Genomic DNA, 6725 nt, shown 5'->3' on the forward strand with positions numbered 1-6725 from the left:
GGAAGGAAAAGAATCATATGAAAATTGCAGTAGATGCAGAAAAAGCATATAACAAAGTACAGCATTCATTCATGAAACAAACTTCAACAAAGTATGTTTAGAGGGAACATACCTCAACATAATAAAGGCTATATAGGAAAAACCCATAGTTAATATTATCCCCAGTGGGCAAAAAACTGAGGTCTATGGTCAGTTATAAGACAGGGATGTCACTCTTAGCATTTCTGCTAAACATAACACTGGAAGTCCTAGCCACAGCAACCAGACAACAAAAAGAAATGGCCAAAATTAGCAAGAGAAGAAACAACATGTGTTGGAGGGGATGTGGAGAAAGGGGAACCCTCTTACACTGTTGGTGGGAATGCAAGTTGGTGCAGCCTCTTTGGAGAACAGTGTTGAGATTCCTCAAGAAATTAAAAATAGAACTTCCATATGACCCTGCAATTGCACTACTGGGTATTTACCCCAAAGATACAGATGTAGTGAAAAGAAGGGCCATCTGTACCCCAATGTTTATAGCAGCAATGGCCACGGTTGCCAAACTGGTAAGAACCAAGATGCCCTTCAACAGACGAAAGGATAAGGAAGATGAGGTCCATATACACTATGGAGTATTATGCCTCCATCAGAATGAATGAATACCCAACTTTTGTAGCAACATGGACGGGACTGGAAGAGATTAGGCTGAGTGAAATAAGTCAAGCAGAGAGAGTCAATTATCATATGGTTTCAGTTATTTGTGGAACATAACAAATAGCATGGAGGACATGGGGAGTTAGGAGAAGGGAGTTGGGGGAAATTGGAAGGGGAGGTGAACCATGAGAGACTACGGACTCTGAAAAATAATCTAAAGGGTTTGAAGAGGTGGGGGGGTGGGAGGTTGGGGGAACCAGGTCTTGGGTATTAGAGAGGGCACGGATTGCATGGAGCACTGAGTGTGGTACAAAAACAATGAATACTGTTATGCTGAAAATAAATTAAAAAAATGATTATAAAAAAAGGCATCTAAATTGGTATGGAAGAACGAAAACTTTCACTATTTTCAAATGACATGATACTCTAAATAGAAAACATAAAAGACTCCACTAAAAAACTGCTAGAACGGATAAGTGAATTCAGTAAAATCACAGGATACGAAATCTATGTACAGAAATATGTTGCATTTCCATACACTAATATTGAAGTAACAGAAACAGAAAATAAGGAATCAATCGCATTTATAACTAAAATTAATTAAATACCTAGGAATAAACCTAACCAAAGAGGTGAAAGATCTGTACTTTGAAAATTATATAACATTAATGAAAGAACTTGAAGACGATGCAAAGAAATAGGAAGACATTGCATGCTCATGGATTAGAAGAATACATATTGTTAAAATGTCTATATTACCCAAAGTAGTCTACATATTTAATGTAATCTTATGGAAATATCAACAGAATTTTTCACTGAACTAAAACAAGCAATCCTAAAATTTGTATGGAACCACAAGAGAGCCATAGCAGCCAAAGCAACCTTGAAAAAGAAAAGCAAAGCTGCTCCATGCAATCCATGCACTCGGAGTAGTGCAAAAACAATGAATACTGTTATGCTGAAAAAATAAAAATAAAACATAAAAAAAAAGAAAAGAAAACCTGAAGGCATCACAACTCCTGGTTTCAAGTTATATTACAAAGATGTAGTAATCAAAACAGTATGGTACTGACACAAAAAATAGACACATAGATCAATGGAACAGAATATAACACCCAGAAATGGATCCACAGCAAAAACAAGAGAAGCAGCAGCAGAGGGAGAAGCAGGCTCCCCCACTGAGCAGGGAGCCCAATGCAGGATTCAATCCCAGGACCCTGTGATCATGACCTGAGCATAAGGCAGACACTTAACCGACTGAGCCACCCAGGAGTTCCTATGAATAGTTATTCTATGATGTTCAACTATTTTTACTCCATCTGAATAAAGATTTAACCAACTAACTTAATGTATCTTAAGGTGACAAGTGAAATAAAATATTTAATGAAATCACCACTTGGATCAATGTATGGTGGAAATGCTGAAGCATGCAATTCAGATTTGAGACAAGTTCCTCAACTAGGCCTTCGGAAGTCTGTAGGTGCCATATCCAAAATACCACAGGAACATGCAAAGCTGGATCTTTCCATGCTCACTGATATCATCTTTTCTGATTATTCCTCTTCTTCTTTTATGCGAAATAGAGAATACAATTTTGGCTAAAATGCATTGAAATTATGAAGGAAAGGATTAAGCAAAATTGCAAAGGCAAAAAAGTACAAATTTAATTCCTAAATGTGTTATTTTAAACTCTTGTTTCAAGTTCATCTTACATTTTTTAAGTTTTTGGAGAACATACAAACACAATCTTGTAAATATATAGACATATCAATAAATATTTACATATATATATTTGTTACCTTGGAAAAATCAACAACTTTCTTATAGGTACAAAATTTCTTGGCCGAATATCATTGTGGGTATATAATCATTTACCAGTAAAAAATAAGAAATATATCCTGAACAAACTTGAGAACCATAATTTCTTAATCTAATTTTTATTCTCCTTCTTGGGCAAAAATTACCCCCCCCAAAAAAACAGAGAACTATAGGCCAATATCCCTCATGCACATGGATGCAAAATTCCCCACAATATCCAAAATATAGAAAGAGCCTATATGTTCATCGACAGATGAATGGATAAAGAAAATGTGCTCTCTATATACAATGCACTTAATACTAAATTGCTTTTTTAGAATGTGTTCTCAGTCATGAAAAAGAATGAAATCTTACCATTAGAAATAATGTGGATGGAACTAGAGGGCATTATGCTAAGCAAAATAAGTCAGTCAGAGAAAGACAAATACCATCTGATTTCATTCATATGTGGAATTTATCAACAAAACAGATGAATATACGGGAAGGAAAGGAAAAATAAAATAAGATGAAAATTGAGAGGGAAGCAAACCATAAGAGATGCTAAACTCTAAGAAACAAACTGAGGGTCGCTGGTGGGAGTTAGATGCGGGGAAGTGATAATTGGGTGATAAGCATTAACTAAGGCACTAGTTGTAAAAAGCACAGGGTTTTATATGCACTGTGGAATCACTACATTCTACCTCTGAAACTAATAAAAAATTCTCAAAATACTAACAATTTGAATTCAGCAATACATTGAAAGACTCATTCACCAAGATAAAGTGGGATTTATTCTTAGGCTGCAAAGGTGGTTTGATATTCGCAAAACAATATGTTACACTGCGTTAATAAAACTAAGGATAAGAAACATTTAATCATCTCAATAGTTGGGGAAAAAATTGACAACGTGCAATGTTAATTCATGGTAAAAACACTTAACAAAGTAGTGATAGAGGGAACATACCTTAACCTAATAAAGATCATATACAAAAAAACCCAGAGCTCACACCATCCTCAATGGGAAAAAAAACTGAGAGCTTTTCATCTGTGGTCTGGGACAAAATAGGGATCTCCAATCTCACCTAACAGAGTAATGGAAGTCCTAGCCACAGCAATCAGACAGCAAAAGGAAATAAGGCACATCCAAGTCAGAAAGGAAAAAGAAAATCAAGCATTCGCTAATTGCAGATGACTTGATATTCTATATAGAAAACCCAACAGACTCCACCAGAAAATTGTTAAAACTGATACACAAATGTCTTAATGTTGCAGGACACAAAATTAATGCACAGAAATCTGTTGCATTTCTATACACCAATAATGAAGCTGCAGAAAGAAAAATCAAATAATCCAACCCATTTACAATTGCACTAAAAACCATAAGACACATAGGAATAAACCTAACCAAAGGTGTAGAAAGATATATTCTCACAACTATCAACATTGATGAAAGACATTGAAATGATACAAAGAAATGGAATTACATCCCATGCTCATAGATTTGAAAAACAAATATAAAATGTCTATGCTAAACAAAATTATCTACACATTTAATGCAATCCCTATCAAAATACCATCAACATTTTTCACAGAACTAGAACAAACTATCTTAAAATTAGTATGGAATCACAAAAGACCTCCAATAACCAAAGCAATCTTGAAAAATGAAAGGAGAGCTGGAAGCATCCTAATTCCGGTGAAATTATGTGGAATTTAAGAAAAAAATAGGTGACCATAGCAGTAAAAAAGAGAGAGAGAGAGAAAGAGGCAAACCAGGAAACAAACAATAAACTTTATAGAATAAACTGATAGTTACTTGAAGGAGGTTGGGTGGAGGAATGGGTCAAATAAGTAACGGGGATTAAGGAGGACATGTGTTCTGATGAGCACTGGGTATTGTATGCAAATGTTGAATTACTCAATTCTACACCTGACTTTAGTATTATACTATATGTTAACTAATGAGTTTAAATAAAAAATTGAAAAGAAAAAAATAGTTTAAAAAGTTAAAAATAATATAAAATAATGATTATATATGAAAAAAACCAAAATATAGTATTTTGTCTGCATTTCAAAGTTAAATAGTACCAGCTACAGATATAACACATATGTAAATTTTCTCAAGGAAATCTCACACAGTAAGTTTTGTATGAACTTGAAATTTGGGGCAAATCAATGTAATCTTAGTGATGACTTAAGGCAGCACACTGATCCATACACTTTCTCAGGGATCTCCTGACATCACTTTTCCTCATATGGTATATGATAGGGTTTAACAAAGGAGTAAATATAGTATAGAACACTGACACTGTTTTATCGTAGTTAGCAGACCTGTAGGATTTAGGTCTCATGTAGATAAAAATAGCAGCTCCATAAAACAGTCCCACTACACAGAGATGTGAGGAACAGGTAGCAAAAGCCTTCTTTTGAGCTTCTCTAGAATGTTTCTCGAGAACTGCAGGAAGGATGAAACTATAGGAAATCAGGATAAGAGAAAACATGACCAGAAGCATTAATGCACAGCAGATGTACATCACATACTCAAAAATAACTGTGTCAGCACAAGTCAAACGCATTAGAGTAGGGGATTCACAGAAGAAATGATTTATCTCACGTGCATCACAGAATGGAAAACTCAGGGTAGCAGCAGCCTGCATGAGCCAATTAGCTGCCCCCAGGAACCAACACCCCACAGTCATTCTCAGGCATAATTGCCAGCTCATGAGAATGGGATATCTCAGTGGGTGGCAGCCACATAGCGGTCATAGGACATGGATGCTAAGAGGAAGCACTCAGCCCCTCCCAATGACATGAAGAAGAAGATCTGCAACCCACAGCCAGCAGGGGAGATGGACTTCTGGCCAGTTCAAGTAGTCAGCTGCCATTTTGGGCACAATGGTGGAGACCATCATCATGTCCATAAGGGAGAGCTGGATCAGGAGGAAGTACATGGGCGTGTGGAGCTGGATATCCTGGTGAATCAGGAAGAGCATGAGGGCATTGCCTACTAGGGAGGTGAAGGTGATTGTTAGAATCATCACAAAAGAAATAGGTGGGCTCCTGTGTGGTTAAAGAGTCCTAGGAGAATGAAATCTGAGGCAGTGTTCCAAATGTTCATGATTTCAAAGAAGAGCAACACTGCAAATGAAGGAATAGATGACAGAGTTTTCAGTATTTACAATGCTCTATTTCAACTACATTTTCATGAAAAGAATTTGTGTGAAAATGTTGAAACCTATTCTAAATAATTTATCTGTGATTTCCAAAGACTTTTTAACTTGGACATAATGTTAGTTTTGCTTTTTTTTTTTTTTTCATTTTCAGTATAAATAATTCTCAGGTTTAGTTTGCTTAACAGGTATAATGAATAAAATTTCTGGATGAATGGAAAGTGTTCTGTAAGTATGTCTTTGTGCTACCTGATATCAACATAATGGAAGTGAAGAATTTCCACTTTGTCACTTGTATTTGCATTTGCTATTTTTTAAAAGATTTAATTTACTTATTCACGAGAGAGGGAGAGAGAGAGAGAAGGAGAGAAAGAGAAAGAGAGAGAGGCAGAGACAGAAGGGGAAGCAGGCTCTCCATAGAGCATGGATCCCAATGTGGGACTTGATCCCAGGGTCTTGGGATCACAATCTGACCCAAGGCAGATGCTTAACCAACTGAGCCACCCAGACACCCCTGTATTTGCTTTTATCATGTATGATCAAAATTCTTAGCAGCTGAATTAAATCAATGTATTCAGCAACATAAAAGTTAGGTATTTGTTAATAAGGACTATACATATCTACTATACCAATGAACCTAGAAAAGTCAGATAATTCTTTCTGGTATTGATTAACCTGGAAAGGCATTTTTACTTTCCAAGAAGAGAAGTTATATTCTCAGGTGCAAGAACTGGAAGTAATTCATGTGTAGATAGAAGCATAAATTATTTTGGAATTGTTAGTATATTTAATTTGATTTTATCAAGTTATGCACTGAATACAATAATTGCTTTCTTAGAATGTGTTTTCCAATGCAAAACTTTAATACTAAATGCATCATTTTATTAACTGTATACATGGATTTTGTGTAATGATATTGGTACCCTAAAAGTCACAGAGACACAATCTTTTTTGGGGGATAGGAGAAAACAAAACTGATTAATACCCAATATAGAGATAAATTAATTTCTTCTTCAGTCCCAAGAGCATCTAAATTTCTAAAGGCATTTTCCTCCCTGATCTGCTAGTACTGAAACTGTTCTAGTTTGTTGAATAATTAGGATCATACTTGAAGAGACGAAGATA

At 35.6% G+C, this 6725-nt stretch overlaps 1 pseudogene; it reads right to left on the reverse strand.

Annotated features, from left to right (window-relative positions):
* Positions 1–4613: 4613 nt before the first annotated feature.
* On the reverse strand, positions 4614–5548 carry LOC111140083 (annotated as a pseudogene).
* Positions 5549–6725: the final 1177 nt, after the last annotated feature.

Source organism: Enhydra lutris, unplaced genomic scaffold, assembly GCF_002288905.1.
Source record: "Enhydra lutris kenyoni isolate GAN:26980312 unplaced genomic scaffold, ASM228890v2 scaffoldscaffold159, whole genome shotgun sequence".
NCBI classification, from domain to species: Eukaryota; Metazoa; Chordata; class Mammalia; order Carnivora; family Mustelidae; genus Enhydra; species Enhydra lutris.